Genomic DNA, 27470 nt, shown 5'->3' with positions numbered 1-27470 from the left:
GCGGATGTAACAATGCCACTCTTCTGTGGAGACATTCCTCAGTGCGGGGACAATTTGAACATAATCCTTAATAGCAGGTTTTAAACCGGATACCTTGGCAGGATCAAACTGAGATGCTCCACAATGAAGGAAGCCTGGGGCCTCATGTACAAAGACTTGCGTTGAATTAATCCTAAAACATTGCGTACGGACAAAGCTGTAAATGTGCGTACGCACTAAAAAAATCAGATGTATGAAACACTGCGTACACAGAATTCCACACATATCTCTTTGTACATTTGACTTAACGTGAAATTGAGCGCACATGCACGAGCGCAAAACCCCTCCCTCCTCCCCCGTATTAATATGGTAATGACTCCACTTTGGCAAAACCAAACGAAAAAGCAAGCAAGAGAAACTTAACAGAATGTGATTTGAAGGTGCTCCTCACCGGTAGACCGGAGAAAAACTGTTATTTGCAAGCTTGTAAAAAAATAAAAAAAAATAAAAAATAGAGTGGGAGAGTTTAGCTGACGTGGTTAACGCAGTGGGGTTTGAACATCGCACTGTGAACGAATTAAAAAAGAAATGGTCCGATGTAAAGGTGCAGGTGGAGAACAGCGCTGCGATTTAGCCTACGTTTCAGCGCATCAGTCAGAGTCATAGAGTGCAAGCAGATGAACATCGTTGTCTTGTAACGGTAAAATATCTTGTTTGAATAAGTGCAACGTTGTCTTTATGAAATAAACAATAGTAGGCCTATGTCTATAAAGGTTCATATAATGCCTCACCACACGGTGTGATGTTGACATAATGTGATTTAGTTTGACACAAAGCAACCGAGTGATCTTTGTCAGCTAGGTAAAATATTTTATAAGAAATTTCTATTTTGATTTTATGGTTATCTGCTGAATTTGCTGATGCTTGTAAATTACATGATGTAATTTATTAACATTTCATCATATTATATAGCCTATATAGCCATTGAGAGGGACATCCCAGTGGATCACAGTGTTGTTTCAATTAGTTTACATAAGATATATATATATATATATATATATATACACACACACACACACATAAGATATTTACATACCCTCTATATGTATATTATCTGGGGGGGGGGGGGGGATCATTGTATCTGCGCTCTTGGTCAGTTTGTGGGTTGTTGAGGGGGGTTAACAGCCACGTCTTTAATGGATAACCGCGGTCTCCTGATATGCAGTTAAATAATTACGCTCAATAAAATAAAATAAAGTAAAACTTAGCTGTTTCCGATTCACGTATCCAAATTGTTCTTCAGATGGCGCCTTTATAGCAATGTCCGTGCAGTCGATCGCTTGCGCTTACATTAGGATAACAGGTGATCGCTGCAAATTGCGCTTTGTTTGGCTGGTCAACTGCATGGTATGGAAATCTTATATACCTGAGATGATCCCGTCCCATACAGCTGGCATTGCACGGCTCAAAGACGACTGGCTTAACCCCGAGCGATCTGCCAGTTCCCTTTGGAAAGAACAATTTGCCAGGAAACCAAGCGTTATCAGCACCTGTAAGGGAACGGGTAATGTGTGGTCCCTCGCTGTCTCCAAATTTGGACCCAACTCAGCAAAGAGCTCCAAGAGGATAGCTCTTGGAAATCTGAAACAGCTTATAAGCCAGTCATCATCGTGGGCCAGAAAATCACTGTGATCCCTAAAAACGCGTTCCCTTCGGATTTGGCCATTGACAATGTCCTCCAATAAGGCCAACACTGCCATTGCAGGATGTATACATTTGCAAATGCTTTTTAAATGTTCTAAATCACATAATTGGTAGAAAAATATTGTCTCAATTAACCCATTTTATCAATTATAAATTAATAGCAATGTTTTTCACATGTGTTGGTGCGATACTTTGTAGTGTGCAATTTAAAATAATTGCCTCTAGGAGTCGCCAAGGGAAATAAAACAAACACACGCACAAAAAATACACGTACGCCAGACATGGAGTTGGCGTGGATCAACGCACATTCTCACGTTAATTTCATCGTTAGTAAATCCAAACGTGAGCGTGAAATCTGGCGTACGCAAAGTTTTTGTGCGTACGCAGCGTTGATACATGAGGCCCCTGCTCTCCACAGAAGTTAATGGGAAGGATTGGCGTATCATATGCACGCGAAATTGGACTTTGCGTATGTATTACACGCAATTGGAAAGTGTAAAGTCGTGTTATTTATACGCAAATTGATGAGAACGGGTTGCACTTCCATTCAAATGTCTTTGCTATTTTTGCACATTGTCTGTCTTGTATACTTGTATATTGTTCTTTTTAGAATATGTATCGTCTTGTCACTGTCATTCTGTAGCACTGTGGAGCTCTGTCACAAAAACAAATTCCTAGTATGTGCAAACATACCTGGCAATAAAGCTCATTCTGATTCATTGTTCGCTGTAAAAATGAACATGGACTGACACGGAAATGAACCGTAAATTCATATAATTGCAGTCTACTGTGTTTCACAGTCAACACGTGGCTTTTTGGCTAGGTTTAGAATAGTGCAGTTTTAAATAAACAAGGCAACATAATACATGCACTTGTCCAGGTAGAAAAGTTCTTTAAAATATGGTTTTTAATAAAGATTTAATGCGAAAGAAAGGCACAGAGAGCCGACTGTTTCTATCTGTGGTAAGTTTTAATTTAAAATAAATATTTGTTAAAATAAAATATTTGTGATAGCCCAATTTCAATATGAAAAGGAAGCTATAGCCTACCTATGCTGTGTTTAAATGTGTTACAACTTGCTTGAGCAACTTAATATACAAATCTAAAAGTCAAGTGCATTAAATAATAGCCTACGTCCTTTTTAATACGTTGAGTTTAAACGTGAATATGTCTAGTATTATTGTATTAATGTACTGTGATAAAAGAGTATCCCAATGCTGAAAAAGCACGTTTGGATTTGAAATTAAAATAACAGATAAATGGTGTGTTTGTGGTAAACGCCCACGGATCAGGAACGGACTGCAAGCACGTCCTGTGTGAAAGCAAAACGAGTCCGTGCTGCCTCTGCACAGCATACGCAACGCACGCGGACTGCATACGCACTACATACGGAGTATGTGTGAAACAGGCGTGATGTGGTCTGCTGGAAGTTCTACTCAAGAAATATCTCGACATCTGAAATCCATTGGTGTACACGCTACTTTAAAATAAAATAATGTGTCCTGTTGTAAAGTCGTTGCCGTATTGTTGTGTACAAAGTTCAGATGTTATTATTTTAAGAAATGTATGTATTTAGGCTTCTCCTTATTTTTATGTTTTAGACATCGATCAATTACTGTGAAGAAAAAAATGCCGCGCTGGTGGAAACAAGACTTTCGCTTCTACTTTTGAGACCAGTGATCGGACGTTTTTCTAAAATTCATTAATGGTCATAAAAACCGAAGCTGAACATAATTCAAAACTGTAAAGTATTTGCTGAATAAAGAAAATATGAAGGATGCCGCTTAATATTTGGCTTTTATGTGAACTGTAAAGCTTATCCCTGATTCCATTTGTGTTCTTTGTTTTGTAATATATATTATTTTCGTGAAATATATTTTTCTCAACATGCATTTCTCGTGGCCACGAGTTTAATGCATAAACAAACCTGCGTGACCATAGTAACCCAGGATTATCAGAGATATTTTATTTTGAGTTAAGAAATTATATTAATTGTTATAGAAATTAATACAATATTAAATAATTATATAGGCGATGCTGTATATGCCAATGCTGTCTGTGCGCAATGTAGACAGCTTTCACAAGTGTATCATGAATAAATACATGTACTTCAGATTAAATAGCCCTGCAAGAAAAATTTCATGCATCCCACAATCTTGTCCATTAACTGACCGTTTTTTCCGTAATATTTGTATTATTCGTTTATATTCGTTATTTTTTCATTCATTTTGATCTCGTTACATAACATTCTGAATGTAAATGATACTGTAAAGGTTCTATGACTGGGGGTTTTACTGCAATGCAGTTTAAACGTTAAATTTAACATATATTGTATTTTATTTAGTCTAATTAATAGACAAATAATTGAAGAGTGAATCATTCACGTAGTTTCATTTGGAAATAATTTATCGTCACACAGTAAAATAGGCCTACATTCCTTCTATTCACTAATAGTCTTTTTTCCGTATTTGTATTATTATTATTATCATTATCATTATTATTACTATTACTAATATTATTATTAGCCTATTATTATTGTATTTTTTTTTTCATTTATATTCGTTTCCCCCCCTTAATTTGGCTATCTTTACTTAACGTTCATGTAAACGATACTGTAAATGCTTGACATATGCTATATGACTGATGTTTACTGGAATGTAGTTTAAAGGTTGAATTGAACATATATTTTATTTTGTTTCGTCTAACTAATAGACTAGACTATATAAATACTGTTTTCCTGAGGAATGAATCATTCACGTAGTTTCATTTGTAAATGAAAACATGCTCATTTATCGTCACACACGGGCATAAATACAATAAAAAAGTCAAAACTTTACTGGCATAATAGTCAGGCGTTAAAAATAAATAGCCCTAACCAGTTATTAAAATAATAAAATATAAAAAAATTTGTTTTGTTTATTGTGAATCGCTTAACCTAAATAACTTTCTGTATTTATGATATTTGCCATATATTTTGCAAATATTGTATACGACAATTATGCCAATAAAGTTTTGACTTTATGATTGTATTTATGCCAGTGTGTGACCATAGGATTTACAAATGGAACGTGAATGATGCACTCGTCAATGAAACACTATAAAGGTTATCTATTGATTAGACGAAATAAAATGAATATATATAAATATATATATATATATATAATATGAACGAATAATACAATTATTACAAAAGAGGAGATTAATTCATGGATAGGGCTGTGGGATGGATAAAATGTTTCTTGTAGGGTTTATTAAATATAAGTATGTTATGTAATATTTATTCATGATAAACTTTTGAATGCTGTCTACATCGCGCACAGACAACATTCGCATTTACAGCATTGCCTATTGTTAATATAATAACTTAATATTGCATTAATTTCTATAACAATTAATATAATCATTTCTTAACTCAAAATAAAATATTAATAAACCTATCTCTGATAATCCTGGGTTATGGTCACGCAGGTTTGTTTATGCATTAAAAATAAGGATGTCCTTACCTCGACAAAATGATCTCGTGGCCACGACGAGTTAATATGATGTTCCCACGAATTAATATCTTGTGTCAACGACATAATATGACCACGACAAACAAAAGTGAGCCGAAGGTGTCCATTCCAGGTCACCGTACAAATGATTAGCTTGCAGCGATATTTGCTGCCGCTTCAGTTCAGTGCGTTACATGACTGCCCCCTACTGATCATGGCTTTCCTATGTCATTGTATTTTTTCATTGTATTTTCCGTGTTCCCTTGGAATACACCGGCATCACGCGAGACCACTTTACTTCCCTCGCGCATTTTAAATGGCCAGATCTGTATGTACTGCACTGAAGTAAAATGCTCTAAATGGATACATTTTGGGATATTTGTACTAATTCTGTAACCAATCCTTAGAATACATATCAAAGAAAATTAACAATATGAAAACTTCACTCATACTCTATACACTGGTGTATTTGGGGATGTTTGGCCCATTAATCCAAGGGAACACTTTTGGGATAAGGAAATTATATTGGGAAGAAGATGGCAAAGTCTGTAGATGATTTTTTTTTTCCCCAGAAATTTTTCAGTGCAAACTGCATGACTGATAAGAGAACATGAGTTTATGGCTGTTTAAGAGGGTCTAAATTGAACAACTTTTTTCCTAAACAGTGCAAATGTTCATGTGTACTTTCTATAATCATCATTATCATGCCCTCATAGTATTATTTATTTAGTTACTGTTGTGGAGCAAAGATGATGAATTCTCTCAATGAAGTCAAAAAGGCTCAAAAAACAGAGTTCCAGATGCCAAAATAAGACTTTATTGAACAGCACAACAAAGCCGAGACAACGGTCGCCGTATCTAGCCTTTGTCTGTCAGGGTGTCCATACTTATACCCATCTTCGCTACCCAAACTTGGTAGTTCCGTTTCTTTATTGGTTATGCCTGTCCGATTCGCCACAATTATTTATTGCCCCACCTGGCCCATTTTTAATGGTGGTTTTTTGTTGAGTCAGCCATTTTTTAAAAGTAAGTTTATTCCGCCGCCTCCAATTGGTTGGAAGCGGTCCAATGGGTCTCCAATTAGTTGGAGGTGGTCCTATTGGTTCATTTATCAAACCTGTTTACATGTATCTGTCATATGTTGGAAGTCACCCAAAGTTCACTGGTTCATTTTAAGTTCACTGGTAATTTCCAGTGGAAACCACTGGTGCTGCCCTACAGCATGCACCTCTATTTCAGTCTGTGTTGATGCAGTCCAATCTGTGTTGAGACATCTAGTATTGTAATATTCAGCATTTTGATAGATATTGATTACTGTTATAGCCATACATCATTTGTTTAAGTAAAATAATATCATATTGAGTAAAATAGCACAATATATTTTTAGGATACACAATATTACGCAGTTATTGCCACAAATACTTACATGGCCAAAGCGATCAGTGCGTTGATCCAGCATTCTAAGAAATGATTGGCTAGACATCCCTGGTGCTGCCATTTTCAGCTCTTCAAAAGAAAAAAGGACATCTGTCGTGTACACAGTTGAATGGTGAGAAGTGGCAGGCCAGTGGTCATTATGGATCAGGTCATCCACTCCAGGACTCCAAGTGGCTTCACATGCCTTGCATCTAATCTGAGGCAATCTGGGTCATATCGCCCTGAAAAAAGAAGGAAATATATACTCACAATTAATTTTGACAGACGCAAACTGTGTCATTCTGACTACTGATATGCGAACCTTTGAATAAGGATAGATCAGGAGGACACTTCTACAAACATTTTGTCAGGCACTCTATTGGAAGTCACACTTTTGTCAGGCAAATTAACTATCCCCATACAAACAAAGGTTAACTGTTTTCCTCCACATAGGTGGGCCCAGACAATCTAATCAACACAAACTATTGAATTGGATTTCAATGACAATGAAGCCATGATAAAGAAAATTTCTGGATATGTGTTCCACAATGTAACATGTATGAATGTAGCATAATCATGATTTGTATATGTTCATAGTTGTGACAAAGTGATAGGGAGTATTTACGAGGTGTGATCAGCAAATACCTGTGGTGTGAAATTTTGCAGACACATCTACAGAACTGACCCCCACCCCACCCATAAAGTTCTTTTTACCATTCTCTGTAACCACAACTATGGACTGTCCTGCGATGACACTGGACGATCCTTGTAGGCAGATGGGAGTTTTACTTACTCACACATGTTCTGAGGGCAGAAAGGAAAATGATTGGTTTACAGATTCAACCAATGAAATTGAAGCAGAGGCGGGGTCAGGAAATTTGGACTTGAAGAGGGAAATCCTTCTGACAGATACGTTATAACGCTTCGTGTGAGACATTTATTGCAAGGTAAGTGAATTTACCATGTATTTATAAAAAAAATTAGTGGTGGGCATAGATTAATTTTTTAAATCTAGATTAATCTAGATTAAATCTTGAAATTAATCTAGATTAAAATGGCTAATTTGAATTCTGCTGAAGGCATTCAGAATATGTGTGCTACCCAAATAATGACTAAAAGTAGCCTAAGTCTTTGAGAACGGGTTTCTCAAGCCAGGTGGCGCATTAGACCAGGCGCTCATCTCCTGTTTCCAAAATGCATTACAAACTGCTTGACAATTGCATTTACAACACAATTAACTATACAAACTTGTGTAACCAAGTACTTCTGCGCAAAATGCTGTACGACGTGCGCGTTCCCGTAAAATACACAGGCGCGCGGTATTGATAGCCTATCTGCGTGCAGTCTTCCAATAAACTGCGTTGCTTTTAGAAGTGTAAATTCAGTTGTTGCATATAGTTTAATGTCTTTATTTCGGGATTATCAAAGTAAATTATAACTCAAACTTGAGATTTTACTGGGGCACAGCAGATTTTCACTGGGGCACGTGCCCAGGAAAAAGGGTCTAGCAACGCACGCACCTGCCCTGAAGCGGCTTCATAACTGCATCAATGTCAGCACGTCTCATTTGATGTGGTAATTTCACAGAAGTTGAAGACTCGTTCTCGCCCCCTACAGTGCAATTCGACTAGGTATATGTCATCCGTGCTAAAATTTCAAGGTGAAAGTCATCATATCTTGTGTGGTTTAGACCCTGCTCCTAACCCAACTTTGAGAATAGATTAACGGCGATATTTTTTTTTTTTTGCGCGATATGAGTCTCACGTTAACGTAGCACGCTAACGCCGATAACGGCCCACCACTAAAAAAAATCTGCATATGTGTCGTTTACTAAGATAACTAGCAAACAATATGATCATATCGTATGCATTTTCATTTGACTGCTTCATCAGTCGATCGCACCAAAGCTGCTTATGTGGTAAATGTAGTAAAACATGTTTTTCTAATGCTACCGCGCTGTCTGTGAAACAGATATGAGTGAAAACAGAACTCAAATCTATGTTGTTTCATCAGTTTGTGTTAGCATTAGAGCTACTCTATGGAGTTTACTCTATAAGTTCGTATTATTGTTTTTAACTGAACTGCACTGCTCTCAGGGCAGGAGTAATGACATTAAAATTACTGATATTGTAACTGAACTTAGCTGCTCCTATTGTGTATCCTCAAAAATATATTGTGCTATTTTACTCAATATGATATTATTGTACTTAAACAGATGATGTATGGTTGTGACAATAATCCATAGACTGATCAAAGTGCTGATTATTGCAATACTAGATGTCTCAACAGATTGTGAACCGTATGTGTATGCAGCGGGGCAGCACCTGTGATTCCCACAACTTAAGTGAACCAAAGAACTTTGGGTGACTTCCAACATATGGCAGATACATGTAAACAGGTTTGATGTATGTCCCATGTGACCACCTCCAACCAATTGGAGGCGGTGGAATAAAAGATCTGGCCAAATTCCACCATTAAAAATGGGCCAGGTGGGCTAGTAATTAATCGTGGCAAACCAGACAGGCATAACCAATAAAAACCCGGAATTACCAATTTTGGGTAGCGTGGATAGGTATAAGTATGGATAACCGGACAGTCAGAGACCAGATGCGGTGACCTTTGTCTCGACTTCTTGACATCTTGACATCTGGAACTCTGCTTTTCGAACCTTATTGACTTCATTGAGAAAATTCATCATCTCTGCTCCACGACACTTGCAGACTCTGGTGTGGCAGCCATTCTCCAGGTATGCTGCTTTGAACCATATAAGATGGCCCAGGTTGTTCTTCATCACTAGAGATTTGAACAGGTGATTCTCTGTCCTCATTACTGTGGACCAGATTAGATGGTCCAGGCTGTTCTTCACCAGAGAATTCTATCGGTGGTTCTCTGTCCTCATTACTGTGGACCAGATTAGATGGTCCAGGCTGTTCTTCACCAGCGAATTCGATCGGTGGTTCTCTGTCCTCATTACTGTGGACCAGATTAGATGGTCCAGGCTGTTCTTCACCAGCAAATTCTATCGGTGGTTCTCTGTCCTCATTATTGTGGACCAGATTAGATGGTCCAGGCTGTTCTTCACCAGCGAATTCTATCGGTGGTTCTCTGTCCTCATTATTGTGGACCAGATTAGATGGTCCAGGCTGTTCTTCACCAGCGAATTCTATCGGTGGTTCTCTGTCCTCATTACTGTGGACCAGATTAGATGGTCCAGGCTGTTCTTCACCAGCGAATTCTATCGGTGGTTCTCTGTCCTCATTACTGTGGACCAGATTAGATGGTCCAGGCTGTTCTTCACCAGCGAATTCTATCGGTGGTTCTCTGTCCTCATTACTGTGGACCAGATTAGATGGTCCAGGCTGTTCTTCACCAGCGAATTCTATCGGTGGTTCTCTGTCCTCATTATTGTGGACCAGATTAGATGGTCCAGGCTGTTCTTCACCAGCAAATTCTATCGGTGGTTCTCTGTCCTCATTATTGTGGACCAGATTAGATGGTCCAGGCTGTTCTTCACCAGCGAATTCTATCGGTGGTTCTCTGTCCTCATTATTGTGGACCAGATTAGATGGTCCAGGCTGTTCTTCACCAGCGAATTCTATCGGTGGTTCTCTGTCCTCATTACTGTGGACCAGATTAGATGGTCCAGGCTGTTCTTCACCAGCGAATTCTATCGGTGGTTCTCTGTCCTCATTACTGTGGACCAGATTAGATGGTCCAGGCTGTTCTTCACCAGCGAATTCTATCGGTGGTTCTCTGTCCTCATTATTGTGGACCAGATGAGGTGCCCCAGGCTGTTCATTATTTGCTCTGGCGTTTTCTACAGGTTGGTCGTCATCGTGTACTCCCAGAGGTTGATTATTATTATTTATAAAATACACGGGGGCAAGAAAAACCTCAATGGGGTCACCTCGGTTTTCCTCAAAAGAGACAGACAAAAAATCTGCATTCCAGGACAACACAAACAACAATGGATTGGGTCCAGGACCAGGAATCAGGGGATTCATAGCAAGTTGTTGGATACATCTCACAACTACAGCTAAACCACTTTCTGCGAGGTTACGTGGCATGCGTATTTCTGGAAGGTTAATCTGGTTCTCCTCATTCGCAACAGATACAAAAAAACTTACAACGTTATTAATGAGGATTGGGCATTCAGTGCTTGGGGCTTCACTTCTCTTTGACAACCTTACTGATCTGCGTTCCCCTCCTGCTCTCTGTCTTTGCAGCTGAGGAATTTGAAATAGATCATCAGGGTATTTAATATCTTGCAAAAGCAATGTCCCTGATACTTGCTTGTATTTCTTTCGCTGGACGTAGTCACGTGGACTTGGATGTGACAGCAATGGCTCACATTCGGCTTCTGATATATCCAGTTTCTGTCTCAGTGCATCAAGTGAGTCTTGAATCCTTTCCCTTGTTCTGTTGGTTCTTTCCTCCATCTCATCCAGAGCTTCCAGGATGGGATCAGGAAGTCCCGCTGTTTCTTCAGCTTCAGCTTCAGGCCCTCCTGTGTGACAGCTTTCCAAATCCTCAGAAGCTGGTACCTCATGTCTGTATTGGTCCTCCAATTCTCTTAGCATTCTTGTCAAGTGTTGGTATGAGTGTGGCCCATCTGCTTTCCCCTCCTCTCTGTGTTCCTTGGGCCCTCCTTTCTTGAGTCTTGGCTCTGCCTTGTGGGTTGTTCTCTCTCCTTCTTTTTGTCTTGGATGCAGCGCTGGTGTTGAAGTTCTGTGTTCATATGATGCCAATCCCTCCCTCAAGTCTGTATATGAGTCTCTCACTCTCCTGTCGTCTGTCTCTCTTCTCAACTCCTCCTTGCAGCTTTGTTGATTTTCTTCAGTTTCAATATCGTCTTGTACATACCCTTCAAATTCTATTGGCCCTTTTATGTCTATTTTTCCCTGTACTAGAGGCATTTGGTTCACAGCCTGGTTGCAGGATGGAGCATATGGAGGTGGCCTTTCTTCTTTTATTTCATTACTCTTAGTTTCTTTTTCCTGTTTCTCACATTTTAATAATTTTAACCCGTATTGCTTAAACAAAGCAAGTACCCCTAATTCTTGTTCTCTTTTCTTTTCTCTCTTTACAGATTTGTCAATGGCTTTGTGATTTTTTTTTTATTAAGACCTCCATTTCTTTACACATTGCTACATCAAACGTTCCCCCTGCTGGCCATTTAGTTGCCAATTTCTTTGTTCTATCTGCCATTTTTTCTCGAGTTTCCTTATTACTTCTTTACAGGCTGGATTTTTAGATTCCAATAATTCTGCTGGATTTGACATTTTTGAGAATTAGAAGTGATATCTTATCACTTTTTGTGAGATTTGATTTGATTGTCTCAGATATTTTAAAATGATCACTATATGTTTTCTTGTCAATAAATTGAAGGGTAACACAAGGCCCTTTGGTTTTTCCTACAGAAAATTGCTTTCTGTCCAGATGATGTTCTCCCCCAAGCTGAATGCCTCAAAACTCCACAGTCTCCCTGTATGATATTTGCGACCTGTAGCCATCACTCCTCCTGCCCAAATTGAGTAAGTGAGAAATGGGGTTAACCTTATGCAAAACCCTTCTTTCCTTGATACACTGATATTCAATTCATCTTTTGTGCAATATCTGGGATTTAATGGTTCCATATAGTCAATTTATAGTCTTTTATCCTGTTTTGATAAAATTTGTCTACCCATTTTACCCCTCCTTTTCTTTTCTCCATTTACAGCTTCTTTATTTTCCATTGTCTCCTTTTTACATGAATTGGTTGACCAGTGATCGCACCAACTCATGCTGTTGCACTCCTGCTCTCTCGCGATCTTTGTGGATTTCTAACCACAGACACTAACGAAAATTTACAACATGCTTACCCCGGTGTTGAACCGTCCAATGACGGGTTTACGGTTGTTCCGCCAAATTTATGAGATGCTTACACCGGTGTTGAACCATCCAATGACAGGTTTACGATTGTTGTGCCAAATTTACAATGGGGAGTTACCCGGTATCGCGTCAAGCTATATCCCCCGGGATAGTGAATTATGTTGTTTGCGCCGGGTAGTCCGGTGTTTGCTGTCATCATGGTAGAGAAATATATCCTGTTTGCGTGTCCATCCATTGTTGGTTGAGGAATGAAGCTTTGAAGAATGTTTTTAAGGTCTAGTCCCACATACGTGTTGTAGGGTGGGGCGTCAGGATGTGTTCATGTTGCTCATTACCAATTATAAAACGAGTGCAAATAATACTAAACATAAAATTATAATCATAATATAAATAATATTCTTATCTTTAAAAAAGTAAAAAACCTTACCTTTTTTACAGACTATGGGGGTAAGTGTCTCCGTCTGCGTGCGTGTGTCTGTGGCCCTCTTTGGTCTCATACTCCCTCCTCAGCATGCGTGTGTGCAACAAGAGCACATGTTAACAAAACCATTTGAACATCTTATATGTAAAAGTATCCGTACATGTAATGGCTGTATATAAAATGCTTTTCAGCAATATAATAATAGGAAATCTGTTTAAGAGTAAAATCTGCTCTATTTGAGCGGGTCTGTGTCTCACAACCATTTTCGCAGTGGATTCGAATTAGTTCTTACTTAGCCCCTACGGTATACCACTGTTTTAAGAAATCTGCGGACTGGATTACTGTGTGAAAGAGAGGGTTTGCAAACATTTTAAATGTAACACATTTATTTCCTAGTTATTTTTAATAAACGAAATGCAACTTATTCCTCCTGGCTTAAGCTTACATTTTAGCTGAACCATAATTTATTTCACATCAAACACAAAGTCTTTTATTTTATCCATAACCTTAAACCATAAAGTCTTTCTGTAATGTTTTAAAAATATAAATGATAACACTTGTGCCCAACAGTGTAGCTTATTCAGTCCTCCAAGTCTTATTCTCTTCTTTAAAAGAAATGAATATAAACAATGTGATCACACATGATATTTTTTTTTTAATTTTAGAAGTTTAACAGACACAAATGCAAATACAACTGCAAAAGAAAGAAAGAAAAAAAAAAAAAACTGGACAGCCTCAATTAACAAATATATACAACAGAATTTTAAAGTATATACACATATATATACATACATAAAAAAATTGGAAGAGGGGATTAACAGAATACAAAAATTACATTTCCAAGAATCTCAAGAAAGGTCCCCACGTGGCTTCAAATTTTTTCTGTGAGGAAAGCTCACCAAAACGTAACTGTTCCATTTGAATAATGTAGAGCATCTCGTTCAACCATCTCTGAAAACAAGGAGCTTGTGGAGATTTCCAATTGAGTAATATAACTTTTTTGGCTGCAATCATGCCTACCATTAGAGCCTGTTGGTGAGTATGAGGAAGAGCATCCATTACAACAGAGTAGCCAAAAATGGCCAGATTGTGGTCAGGTTGAATATTAATTTTGTAAGCACTAGAAAACATTTCAAAGATGTTAGACCAGAAAACATACAAAATAGGACAAAACGTCTAGGTTACGTAGGTAACCCTCATTCCCTGAAGGAGGGAACGGAGACGTTACATGGGAATTCGCTTAGAATCCAATCATATCTGAGCCTTATACAAAAGGCCAATGAAAATTGGCGAGTGGCATTTGCATGACGCGCCACGCCCCGTACATACGGGTATAAATAGCAACGTCATGCGCTAGTCAGACAGGTTCTAAGCTGAGGAGCCGGGTTGAGCCGGCGTCAGCGCGACGACAGGGACGTGGCAGGGGATGTAACGTCTCCGTTCCCTCCTTCAGGGAACGAGGGTTACCTACGTAACCTAGACGTTCCCCTTCAGTCGAATCACTTCGACGTTACATGGGAACTGACCGTATGGAACAAGCCACGTCCCTGCGCCGCGTTACGCAACGACCACGTGCCGGCAGGCGGACATGTCAACAGGCGGATGTTAACGTAACCTTCCCAACGACCTGGGGCCCGAGAAGGGGGGTCCCCAGGGGTGCCAGAAACTGAAGCAGGGGTTGGGGGGGCGGAGACATGAATTCTGTCCATGTGAAAATAAGAAATTCAATATATCCATAAGGGGTTTTAGGGATATACGAGGAAAACAGAGGCCTTCTGGTTGACCCCTGGAAAAATATAGAGAAAAATAGCCACAACCTGCGGGGCGAAGGAGACCCGGCAGGAGCACAGTCAAGAACTACTCCGCGTCTAGCCCGGACTGTGGGGCATGGAGGACCCAGGTTCGCCGGAGGGAACAAACTGGGAGATAGCGCACGGATCCACGTGGGAATGGCGCAGCAAGCCGACACTAGCCGTCCTCCCGGTCACCTGTCAGAACTCGGGAGGAGACGGCCTCTAAGCGAAGGTTGTAAAACCTGGCAAAGGTATTCGGTGTCGCCCAGCCGGCAGCTCTGCAGATGTCTGCTAATGAGGCGCCATGTGCCAATGCGTAGGAAGATGCAACATTCCGTGTGGAGTGGGCATGCAAGCCTAAGGGGCAAGGCTCTCCCTGATATAAGTAAGACAGGGAGATGGCTTCTACCACCCAATGCGCCAACCTCTGTTTGGAGACAGCATTCCCTTTCTGCTGACCTCCGAAGCAGACAAAGAGCTGCTCAGTGCGTCTGAAGTGCCGAGTGCGGTCTACGTAAGTGCGCAGAGCACGGACTGGGCACAGAGACGCAATAGCTGGGTCTGCCTCCTCCAAGGGCAGAGCTTGCAGGCTCACCACCTGATCGCGGAAAGGCGTGGTGGGAACCTTGGGCACATAGCCGGGCCGGGGTCTCAGGATGACGTGAGAATCGCCGGGCCCGAACTCCAGGCACGCTTCGTCGACAGAGAAAGCTTGCAGATCCCCCACCCTCTTGATGGAGGCCAACGCAGTCAGGAGCGCTGTCTTTAATGACAGAAACTTAAGCTCAACTGAGGCGAGGGGCTCGAAGGGAGGTCCCCGCAGGCCCTGGAGGGCGACGGAGAGGTCCCAAGAGGGTACGAGGCGCGGTCTGGGAGGATTGATCCTCCTAGCGCCTCTGAGGAATCTCACGACCAGAGGGTGCTTACCTAGGGATGATCCATCCACTGCATCGTGATGTGCGGCAATAGCGGCAACATACACTTTGAGAGTCGAAGGGGACAGCCTGCGCTCCAACTTCTCTTGCAGGAAGGAAAGCACTACTGCAATCGTGCATCTCTGTGGGTCCTGTTCTCGTGAGGAACACCAGTCGACGAATAGACCCCACCTCAGTGCGTACGCCTGCCTTGTAGAGGGGGCTCGAGACTGAGTGATGGTTTCTACCACGGCCTGTGGAAGGCCGGCGAGGTCTGAAGCGTCCCGTCCAGGAGCCAGACGTGCAAGTTCCATAGATGGGGACGTGGGTGCCTGATAGTGATAGTGCCCATCCCCTGAGAAAGAAGGTCCTTCCTCAAGGGGATTTTCCAGGGAGGGGCTGCCGCGAGGGAAATGAGTTCTGGGAACCAGGTACTGGCAGGCCAGTATGGGGCGACCAGGAGAACCTGCTCCTCGTCCTCCCTGATCTTGCACAGGGTCTGTGCAAGGAGGCTCACTGGGGGAAAGGCGTACTTGGGCCCCGGAGGCCAGCTGAGGGCCAGAGCGTCCCTGCCGAGGGATAACTCGTTGAGGGAGAAGAACTGCTGGCAGTGGGAGGATTCGGGGGAGGCAAACAGATCTATCTGGGCCTCCCCGAAATGCCTCCAAATCAGCTGGACTGTCTCGGGGTGGAGGGGAGACAAGCTGCTCTGAGCAGGGCCTACCTTCTTCCCAGGTTCCCGCGCTGGCGACAAACAGCTCCGTATCCGGCTCCGAGAGGGCATCCTGGTGCCGCCCCGGAACGGGAACACGGGGCCGAGGCCCAGGAGGTGAAGGAAATTGCTCTTTTATTGAAGTTGTGGGTACCGTGGGCCGGCGGCAGCGTTAAATTGCAGAACAACCCCCGGCCCTCCACCGGGAGCGGGGACGTAGATGTTCTCGTCCCCTGAAGAACAAACTTCTCCACCTCCGGGTTGCCCGCGTCAGGGAGGTTTTGCGGCTCTTTTGCGGGTGTTCTTTGCAGGTCCCTGAGAGGCGGGCGGCACCCCGCCCCCGCGGCCGGCTCGACGTTGGGCCGTCTCCTTCTTGGGTTCAGCAGGCGACGGAGCAGGTTTGGTGGGGGCCGCGGGGGGCGCCCTCGGTGACGAGCGGAGGGAGGCTGACCCAGCGGCGGCGGGATGGGTTTGGACTCACGGAGGGGCAGGATGTGTTGGATGGCCTCCCTCTGCTTCTGGACTGCCGAGAACTGCTGGGCAAAGTCCTCGACAGTGTCGCCGAACAGGCCACTCTGGGAGATAGGAGCGTCAAGAAAGCGAGCCTTGTCGAAGTCTGCCATCTGGGCCAGAGTGAGCCATAGGTGGCGCTCCTGGACCACGGCTGTGGACATCACCTGACCAAGGGAACGCGCCGTGACCTTCGTTGCCCGTAGGGCGAAGTCGGTGGCGGCGCGGAGTTCTTCCATAGCCCCCTGGTCGGGACCACCCTCGTGCAGCTGTTTCAGGGCCTGGGCCTGATATACTTGAAGGATCGCCATAGCATGCAGGGCGGTGGCGGCCTGTCCAGCGGCGTGGTAAATGCGGCCCGCAAGAGCGGACGAGCGCTCGCACGCCCTGGACGGGAGATGCGGACGATCCCTCCAGGTGGCAGCGCCGCGTGGGCACAAGTGCACCGCCACAGCGCTTTCAACCCGGGGAATCGCTGCATACCCCCTGGCCGCCCCGCCATCGAGGGTGGCGAGGGGAGAGGAGCTGGGGCGGGGCCGTGATGAGAAAGGGGCCCGCCGGGATCTTGTCAGCTCCTCGTGCACCTCCGGGAAGAATGGGACCGAGGGAGGGTGAGGTGGAGCCGCGGGGGCCCTCCCCAGGAACCAATCATCCAGCCTAGAAGGATCGGCCGGGGGCGCCTGGGGCACCTCCAAACCGATCCCCCTGGCGGCCCGGAGAAGCATAGTTGACAGCTCGACGTCCACCTCAGACGGAGCGGCCACCTCTGCAGGGGGTCGCGCCGCCGAAGCGTCCGCCTCACCGACCGACTCTCCCTCTGATGCTGCAGTCGACATCTCATCCTCCGCAGGAGCACCGAAGGAGACGCTCAGCCCAGAGTCCCCTCCTCCCTACTGCATCGATCACATTGAGAAGATATAGAGGGAAATATTTTATTTAATCTAGTTTTGGAATAATGAAGACGATGTATAACTTTGAACTGGATTAATTTATATCTCGAATTTACAGAACAGCTCTTTATTCTCAACAAGGCTTCTTTCCATGTCTCATCCGTCACTTTATCATTCAATTCAGTGGACCAGACTGCTTCAAGACGCTTAGTACATACCGCTGTTGCAAAAACACGAATAAAGCAAGATACCAAATGTTTGGTTTCAGGATTAGAGGATAAGAGATTGTGAATAGTATGATTTTCAGGTTTATTTACAAATTGTGGAATATTTTCCTTTACATAATTTCTAATTTGCAAATAACGGAAAAAGTGAGACTGTGGGAGTGTAAACTTACTTTTAAGTTGTGAAAAAGATGCAAAATGACCATCTATATAGAGATCTCCTATACAGCATAAACCTCTTTTCCTCCATCCTGAAAAAGCACCATCAATCTGAGAAGGCTTAAACGAGTGATTGCATGATATTGGTGTATTGGCGGAGACTTTTGGTAAATTATAAGATTTATTTATCTGGTTCAAAATCTTTAAAGAATTTTTCAACACAAAATTACTGCATCCTAGTTTATTGAGAGATTTACACTCCGTAAAAAGCAAAGCTGGGAGAGAGGACTCCAGCACCGACAAAGCCTCTGCACAAACCCATAATGGAGAGGTCTCAGATGTCATATCATCTAGAAAGCCCCTCTGCCAAAAAGTGAGAGCCCTGGCATTTGCTGCCCAATAATAGTGCTTAAAAATGGGCAGACCAAGACCTCCACAATCAGTAGATTTTTGCAAGTGGGCTTTTGCTATGCGAGGTGTTTTATAGTTCCATACAAATGAAAGAATAACTGAATCAAGCTGTTTAAAAAAAGTAGCTGGTAAATAAATCGGAAGATTTTGGAAGAGATATAAAAACTTAGGAAGAACAACCATCTTTATCACATTCACACGGCCAATTAATGATAAAGGGAGCAGTTTCCAGCTTTCAAAGTTAAATTTGACTGTATTAATCATGTCTAAAAAATTTAATCTAAACAAATCTTTGGGGTTCTTTGGAATTTTCAGGCCAAGATATGTGAAGCGATCCTTCACTATTTTAAATGGTATATTATTCAAAAAGGTATCGCTTAAGTTATTTGTTAGGGGCATAAATTCACTTTTATTCCAATTAATTGAGTATCCTGACAGTTTACTAAAAGTGTCAATGTAATTTAAAATTTTAGGGACAGAAACAACAGGATCCATAACATATAATAAAAGATCGTCAGCATATAAACTGATCAAACTTTCAGCATTGCCCAGAGTAATGCCATGAATATGTGGATGGGTTCTGATTCCTACAGCTAATGGCTCAAGTGCAATGTTAAAAAGAAGAGGTGATAAGGGATCACCCTGTCGTACACCCCGCTGAAGTTTAAAAGAGCTGGATCTTATACCATTAGTCAGGACAGATGAAGACGGATGGAGATAAACAATTTTTATCCAGTTGATAAATCTATCCCCAAATCCAAACTGTTTTAGCGCTTCAAACATGTATGGCCATTCAATCTGATCGAAGGCTTTTTGAGCATCTAGTGAAATAACAGCAGCAGTATTGTTAGCAAACTGACGATTTTAATATAAAATATTAAGTAGTAGGCGGACATTACTGAATGGAAACCTTCCTGGAATAAATCCAGTTTGATCAGGATGAATAATTGTTGAGATGTGTTGTGCTAACCTGGATGCCAATATTTTAGTCAACACTTTTTGGTCAAAATTTAGGAGGGCAATGGGTCTATAATTAGCTGGATCGATCTCAGGTTTCCCTTTTTTCAAAACTAAACAGATATTTGCATCATATAGAGAATCGGGAAGTGTATTCTTCTGGATTGAATGTTGTAGCATTCTCAGCATATAAGGGGCCAGTTTCTTACTGAAAGCTTTAAAAAATTCAGAGCCGAACCCATCCGGACCAGCAGCTTTTCCTGATGGAAAAGCATGAATTGCCTTTAATAATTCTTCAGTTGAGAGTTCAGATTCTAGCTCAGACCTAGAAGATTCACTTAGTTTTGGAAGACTTAATTTTGAAAAAAAAAACTATCATAATTAGATTCTGTATCTTTTACTTTAGAGGTATATAATTCAGAATAAAATTCCCTAAAACACTCATTTATTTCCTTTGGATTAGTTATTAAACTACCCGTTTTTGATTTTATCATATGAATTGCCTTCTTGGCTTGTTCTCCCCTCAATTGTCTTGCAAGCAACCTTCCAGGTTTATCCCCCAGCTCAAAATTTTTCTGTTTAAGTTTGAGGAGAAGGTTACTTATTTGTCTATTCAGGATAGAATTATACTCATACTTTAATTTTAAAATATTTTTATAATCACCCTTTGACAGTGACACTCTATATGCTTGTTCGTATACTGGTAGTGTTTTCTCTATTTCCCGAAGCCGAGTATTCAGAGCACGTTTTTTGGAAGATTCAAATGATATGATATGACCTCGCATTACAACCTTAAAAGTATCCCATAGAACTGAATCTGAGACCTCTTCATTGTCGTTAGTTGTAAAAAACTCATCCATTGTTTCATTTAAGTATGATATAAAAATTGAATCTTTGATTAACATTGGGTTGAAACGCCAACAGTAATTTCGCTTTGGCAAAATACTTTCAAGATTTAGTGTAACTGGGCTATGATCGGATATTATTATATTATGATATTTAGTATTACTAATGTTAGAAATCAATTCAGAGGTTACCAAAAAATAATCTATTCTAGTGTATGATTTGTGAACATGAGAGTAAAATGAGTAATCTCTATCTGTTGGATGCTGGAGTCTCCAAATATCAACCAGATTTCTAGATTTGATTAAATTGTGAAGTGTTTGTGTTGAAGTAACTGTAGGTGGTGGTTTTGAGGAAAGTCTATCCATATAGGGATCTAAGTAACAATTGAAATCACCACCTATTATAAGGTTTGTAGAGTTTACATCTGGAATTATGCCAAAGATTTTTCGAAAAAAATTCAGAATCATCAAAATTGGGACCATATATATTTAGCAAAGTTATAGGGTGATCATTTATATGTCCAGATACCATTATATATCTTCCCTGAGGATCAGCAACCATTGATGAAAGTCGAAAAAGAACATTCTTACGAAAAAGAATAGCTACACCTCTTGCTTTGGAACTGAATGAGGCCTGGTAAACCTGAGATATCCAATTAGTTCTGAGTCTGCATTGATGAGTTACACTAAGATGAGTTTCTTGAAGAAATATTATATCAGCCTTAAGTGATTTCAAGTGTGCAAACACCCTACTCCTTTTAATTACATGACCAAGCCCTCTTACATTCCAAGAAGCCAATGTAATAGCTTCCCCATTACTATTAGTCATCAATACCTGGAACAATTAAAGATAAAATAAAACATTGAAACGAGGCACTACAGAGAAAAAAAGAAGAAAAAAAAAAGAGAAAAAAAAAACAAAAACAAAAAAACACATCGACATGTTGAACTCTTCAGGACTTAGAACAAAGTCAACCCACCCCCTCCCACATCTGGCTTCCCCGAAATGAAGCACTTCGTCCCCTCTTCGACCAGAGAACACTACTTGCATGCGAGTAATAATAGGATCCAACTCCAGTCTCTTACGATAACGGCGGTCCCGCTCAACTCCACATCCAAGTTAACGACATTTCAAGTTCTAGAACGATTAACAGTTGCGTCGTCCACGTAAATGTTTTGTATGGTCTCTTAATGAAACACAAACAATAGAATATCAATAGTTGTTAAATGTGATACCAGTGTTGCACATATCCCTCTACTCCTGCCTCAGCCTGGTCCCCACAAATTTGGTAGCCTCTGCAGGGTCAGTGAAGGTCTTGAACTGTCCATCGTGCTGAACCCGGAGACGCGCAGGGAAGCGGAGGCTGTGTGTCACCTTTAACTCCCTCAGCTCACGCATCACGTCACCGAATGCCCTTCGCTGCTCCATCACTTCTGCGGTATAATCTGGAAAGATATACACCTGGTGGCCGTTGTAATCCAGGGTGCGATCCCGACGAAGCCTTAGAATTAATTCCTTTACTTAAAAGAAATGCACTCGTGCAATTATGATGCGGGGCCTCTCTCCCTCTGGTGGTCTTGGTTTGAGAGCACGATGAGCACGGTCGATTACCAACGGTTCTTGAAAGTGAGATTCGCCGAGTAGTTTAGGGATCAATGCTGCAACAAATTCAGTCGGTCGCCCTTTCTCCTCCCCCTCAGGGATACCAATTATTTTAATATTGTTACGTCGCGATCGCCCTTCTAAGTCATTGACCTTCGCTTTGAGGGTTTTATTCGTTTTCTGTAAATCAGTCAAAGCCGCTTCGACAGCGCACAGTCGGCCATCGTGGTCCCGTGACTGTCCTTCGACAGTTTCCACTCTCTCCGCAAATTCCCGTACCGACGTCTGTAGAGATCGGAAGTCTTCCTCAAACTTATCGAATCTTTTGTTTATAGTTGAAAGAATCTTGTTTGATATCTTTTCCCAAATTAGTGGCACATCGTCGTCGGTGGTTGCTTGACTAGCAGCAGTATTAGCTGCTTTGCGGCTAGGTGATGGCTGATCAGGGCTTTTCGAGGCTTTCGCTGATTTTAGAGGCATTTTCGTGTATCAAAGTGTAGATCAAGTGTTACACAAGTTAAGTAACAGTTCACAGCACAGGTATACAAAATAAAAATGAAGACGACAACTAATATTACTAATTTGAAAAACTTGGCGTGGAGGAGCTCGATGAAACGCGTCTACTCCATGCGGACCTCAGCAGCGCCCCCTACATGCTTTGATATTAACTGTTTTGTGCCACTCTTAACTTTATTAACTTTTATTTCTTTGTTTTTCCACCTTAGACATAACAGCACTGAAAGAGGAGAGAGAAGATCTGAATGAAACTGAAGAGTAAGATCAGTTTAAGAATCTTCATGATTTCGTATCTGGAGAAAAATATTTTTGTTCCTTACAGTCTGAAAAGACTTCTAAACAAAAAAGAGCTCAAACTACAGGAACTAGGAGTTGTTTTGCTTGTGTTCAGTGTGGAAACAGTTTCACTCAAAAAGGTAGAATTCACACTGGAGAGAAGCCTTACACATGCAAACATTGTGGAAAGAGTTTCACTCTAAAAGGAGACCTTAACAGACCCATGAGAATTCACACTGGAGAGAAGCCTTAAGGTGCGTTCACACCGGACGCGAATGAAGCGGCAAGCGCGAGTGATTTACATGTTAAGTCAATGCAAAGACGCGAATAGCCATCCTGCGGCGCGAAACGCGTGAATTGAGCGTTTCAAGCGATTGCCGCGCCATTCGCGCGAAACGCGCAAGTTCAAAAATCTGAACTTCGGCGGAATTCCGCGCCGCGGTAACCAATCAGGAGCTTGCTCTAGTAGTGACGGAGGCAGAAATCCGAAACAACAATAGCGGACAAAATCACCGTTGCTGTCTGTGGTTCCTCGGAGCTGTACGATACATCTTTGGACTTTTGTAGAAACAGGAATAAAAGGGATCTTGCTAGGAATAAAGTGAGTGAAGAGGTCGGACAATCTGGTTAGTTTTAAAAAACGCTCTTTACTCAATTTAACCTACATATACATACATATTGAGACTACAAGCAAGCTAAAGCTGGCAAATTGAGCTCATTCACCTATTTTACAACTACTTTCCCGCTGACGAGTGGCAGAAGCCCCTCCCTTGACGCGAATTCGCGTCTGTTGTGAAGAAAATGTCACGCGCGAATGACGCGAATTTTACCGCGCGAATGGCGTGAGTAAACTCAAATGTTCAAGTGTTCAACTACGCACGAATAGCGCGTTTTTCCGCGCAAGTCGCGTCCGGTGTGAACGCACCATTACACCTGCCAACAGTGTGTAAAAAGTTTCACTCTAAAAGGACACCTTAACAGGCACATGAGAATTCACACTGGGGAAAAGCCTTACAGATGCAAACAGTGTGGAAAGAGTTTTTCTGAAAGTGGAAACCTTAAAATCCACCAGAAAATTCATACCATGGAGAACCCATTTACCTGCCAACAGTGTGGAAAGAGTTTTAATCAAAAAGGAAGCCTTAACCTTCACAAGAGGGTTCATACCGGAGAGAAGCCTTACACATGCTCTCAGTGTGGAAACTGTTTTAGTCTAAAAGGAAGCCTTGACAAGCACATGCAGATTCATAATAGAGAGAAACCCAACAGATCCCCTTAGTGTAGAAAGTTTCAAACAAATTGTATATAATTGAACATTCTAATTCACATTTTAAAGCATTAGGTTTTGTCCATAGTACACTTTAAGCATAGTCAACACAATATAGCTAGTTGACACGGTAATGCATAAAAGAGCAAGGAATAATATGGATTATGGACAATGCGTTTCCTCTGTCTACAATGTAAGAACTTCACATTTGTATATCATGAATTGAAAAGAGATCTCACAGGAAGTGCAGTTTTTTGGTTGGAACACAATAAAGGACATTGTTAGCATTTTTAACATCACTGATTCGGGTTACAACTACAACCCTTGATCCCTGAGAAAGGGAAGGAGACACGAGGACATACAGAGACAGGCTCCTCCCTCTATCGTCTCAACCTTGGACTCTGTTCATCATCCTCCTCCCGGATATCCATTCTCCTCCTTCTGTTGTTCGATCAGTGCAATGATGTGCCTTCCAGAAAGGGAACGATATGCCAGGAATATGGACCTGTTTCTGTGTGCCCTTTTTTGGTCCTGTTCCTTTTCTTTCACTTTCATTTTCTTTCATTCTGTGCACCTGTGTCCCTCAGTTACCCCTTATATTAAAATCAAAGTCTGTGCTTTCTGTCTCTGTTGGGTCTCTATCATCCAATATGTGTGTCTTCCCTGTTCAAGTATTGGAGCAATACTTGAACAGGGAAGACACACCCCCCATTAACATAAATATGTTTGAAATAAAAGGCAAAGATGTTCAAAGCACTCACAGCTTGTACCTTGTCATCTGTGGTGTCCTAATATTGATGCCTATTTGTGTACAATGCACCAAAGGCTTTGAGGTTAAAGCAAACTCCATTTCTGCTGATCCATTGGGCATGGGAGGTGCGGAGGGGTGACGAGACTGGTCCGGCTATTTAAGACTCGGCGCAGTGTAATGAATCGACAGGTGAACTTGGGCAGCGGCTGAAGTTACCAATTGTGGATAAAGTGGAAAATGCAGAGCTGTGCTGTCTAGCAGGAGTAAAAGCAGCGGCAGTAGTGTTTGATCAGTCTGAGATCACTTACATAGACACTGAGGTGAGTTCTATGCCTCACATTAATCCTTATATGCCAGTTACAGACTGCCATTACTGTAATGGCCCGTCTGCAATAACGGACGAATGCCAACAGAGTTTTACAAGAGCCAAAAGGCATGCAATAAATCATGCAATATTGAAACAGGAAGTCAAGACTCTTTCAAATTGTGAAACATGCTAAGGTCATCTGGAACTCTGGGAATAAACCTAAAGGAATTCTGGGAGGACATATAAATATATGAAGTAAACTACCAAAAATAGATCAGATCCAGAATTTACTTATTGATTCCAATATGGATTTTTTTTTTTTTTTTATTTTTTTTTATTTATTTTTTTTGTGTGTGTGTGTGTGTGTGTGTGTGTGTGTGTGTGTATTTCTGAGACTTGGTTGAATCATAATGTTCTTACTGACCTAATTAATGTACAAGGATATACTTGTTATAGGAGAGATAGGGTCAGTGGAATGGGTGGTGTTGTTTTAATTTATATAAGGGAGCATTTTAGATGTTTACAATTTGAATTGAAGGTGAACATGGAGTGTTTGGGATTAAATTTTATTCTTTCTCCAAATATGAAATTTAATATAGTTGTGCTTTATAATCCTTCATGTCATGATGTAAAGTTTTATAATGAACAAAATAATCTTCTTTCTCTTGTTGATAACCGCTGTGAATGTATGATGTCTGGTGATTTTAATATTAATTGGATAGTTAAAAATGTTAAATCACCGTTGAAATTAAGTATGGAGAAATTTAATTTTAAACAATTGACCACTGGAATCACAAGAAAAAGTGAAACTTTTATAGATCTGATTTTCACGAATAGACCAGAGAGGGTAATGAAAATATATGATCTTATTACTTGTCTTTCAGACCATAACATGACACTGATCGTAAGAAAATTAACTAGAAAACGTTTACCTCATCATAATAAAACAGAAAATCAGATTTTAACAACAGGAATTCCCAAGTCAAAAGTAGTTAACTTTGAACATGACTTGAAGGAAGTTAATTGGGAAAAGGTTATTAAAGAGTCAGACTTAAATTAAAGTGCAGGCAATTTTGCCTTTATTTTAAGTGAATTAATAGGTAAATATACGTAAACCTGGAAGAGTCGGCCTAAGAAATTCTCTCTTCCATGTTTTAACAGTGATATTCTTCAGATTATTAAAAGGCGAGATCTTGCTCTTAAAAAGTCATTATTAACAAAATCTTATACTGACCATCTTATTTACACTGGCTTGAGGAATAAAGTAGTATCAGTGTTGCTAAAGGCTAAGACTAATTATTTTTTCAAATTAATTGAGGAGGCCAGTGGCAATAGTTCTAAATTGTGGCCACATATAATTAGACTGTCAAATTCAAATAGGCAAAAACATTCTACTATAAATTTTCTTCAAGTTAGTAGTAATATGTTTCATAGTAATGAGTAGGGTTGTCACGATACCATAAAAATGACTTACGATACTATACCAGCTGAAGTATCACGATACCAAGTAGTATCACGATACCATGCAGTATTCTGTTATTTTAAAATTCAAATCTACAAAATGAATAAAAAAATTCATGAATAAAAAGATGTAAATGAAAACAGGCAAGATTTTTCTCTGAATACTTCACTAATGTGAATAAATGACTGGCTATTGTTATCCATGAAATCATGTCAACAAAAGTCATCTGAGCACTGCACAGAAGCTTCATAGAGTGACATTTAGATGTGGTATTTATGCATTTAGACTGTACTTATAATTGCATAAATAATGATATAAGATAAATGTTTTAAATACAAAACTCTGAATATAGAAATATTTTGGAAAAGATTGGAACATGACGGGAAACTTAAAACCACCAGCAGATGGCAGCAGTGTTCATGATTGAATCACTGAGTTGTTCAAACGATCCTTTCAAAACGGCTGAATCATTCAGGGGTGAATCAAATGACTCGTTTTTATGAATGGCTTAGTGAATCAGTGATTCGCCCAAACTAACGCGAATTCAGATTCGAACACAGAAACGAAACTAAAACATCTTGCTCGTGTCTTATTGCTGAACTGTCACGGGCATTTTTGCTGCCATATCTTAAAATGTCCAAGTTATATATATATATATATATATAATGATTGATAAGAACCAAGGTCAAAACCACTATGTTAATGGAATTGCATTAGTGATCGCAAAGATGCTTCCAGAAACAAATTATTACACATGTTCTAAAAGTGGGCAAATGAATAAAAATACGAAAATTCTGTCTAGTAAAATATTTTGATGTTTAATAATTGATTCTTGGGCTGATATTTTTTAAATAACATTAGACAGTCGTCTGAATCAGACCCTCTCTTCTGAAACTGCAGCGTGAACAAGGACGTGCGCGTGCAGCTTCTCATTTCAAACTGAACTGAAGCATGGTGAAACACTGAATAGCATATAAAGCCTATACACCGC

This window comes from Garra rufa, chromosome 1 (assembly GCF_049309525.1).
Source record: "Garra rufa chromosome 1, GarRuf1.0, whole genome shotgun sequence".
Lineage (NCBI taxonomy): Eukaryota > Metazoa > Chordata > Actinopteri > Cypriniformes > Cyprinidae > Garra > Garra rufa.
Note: the sequence above shows the minus strand (reverse complement) of the source record.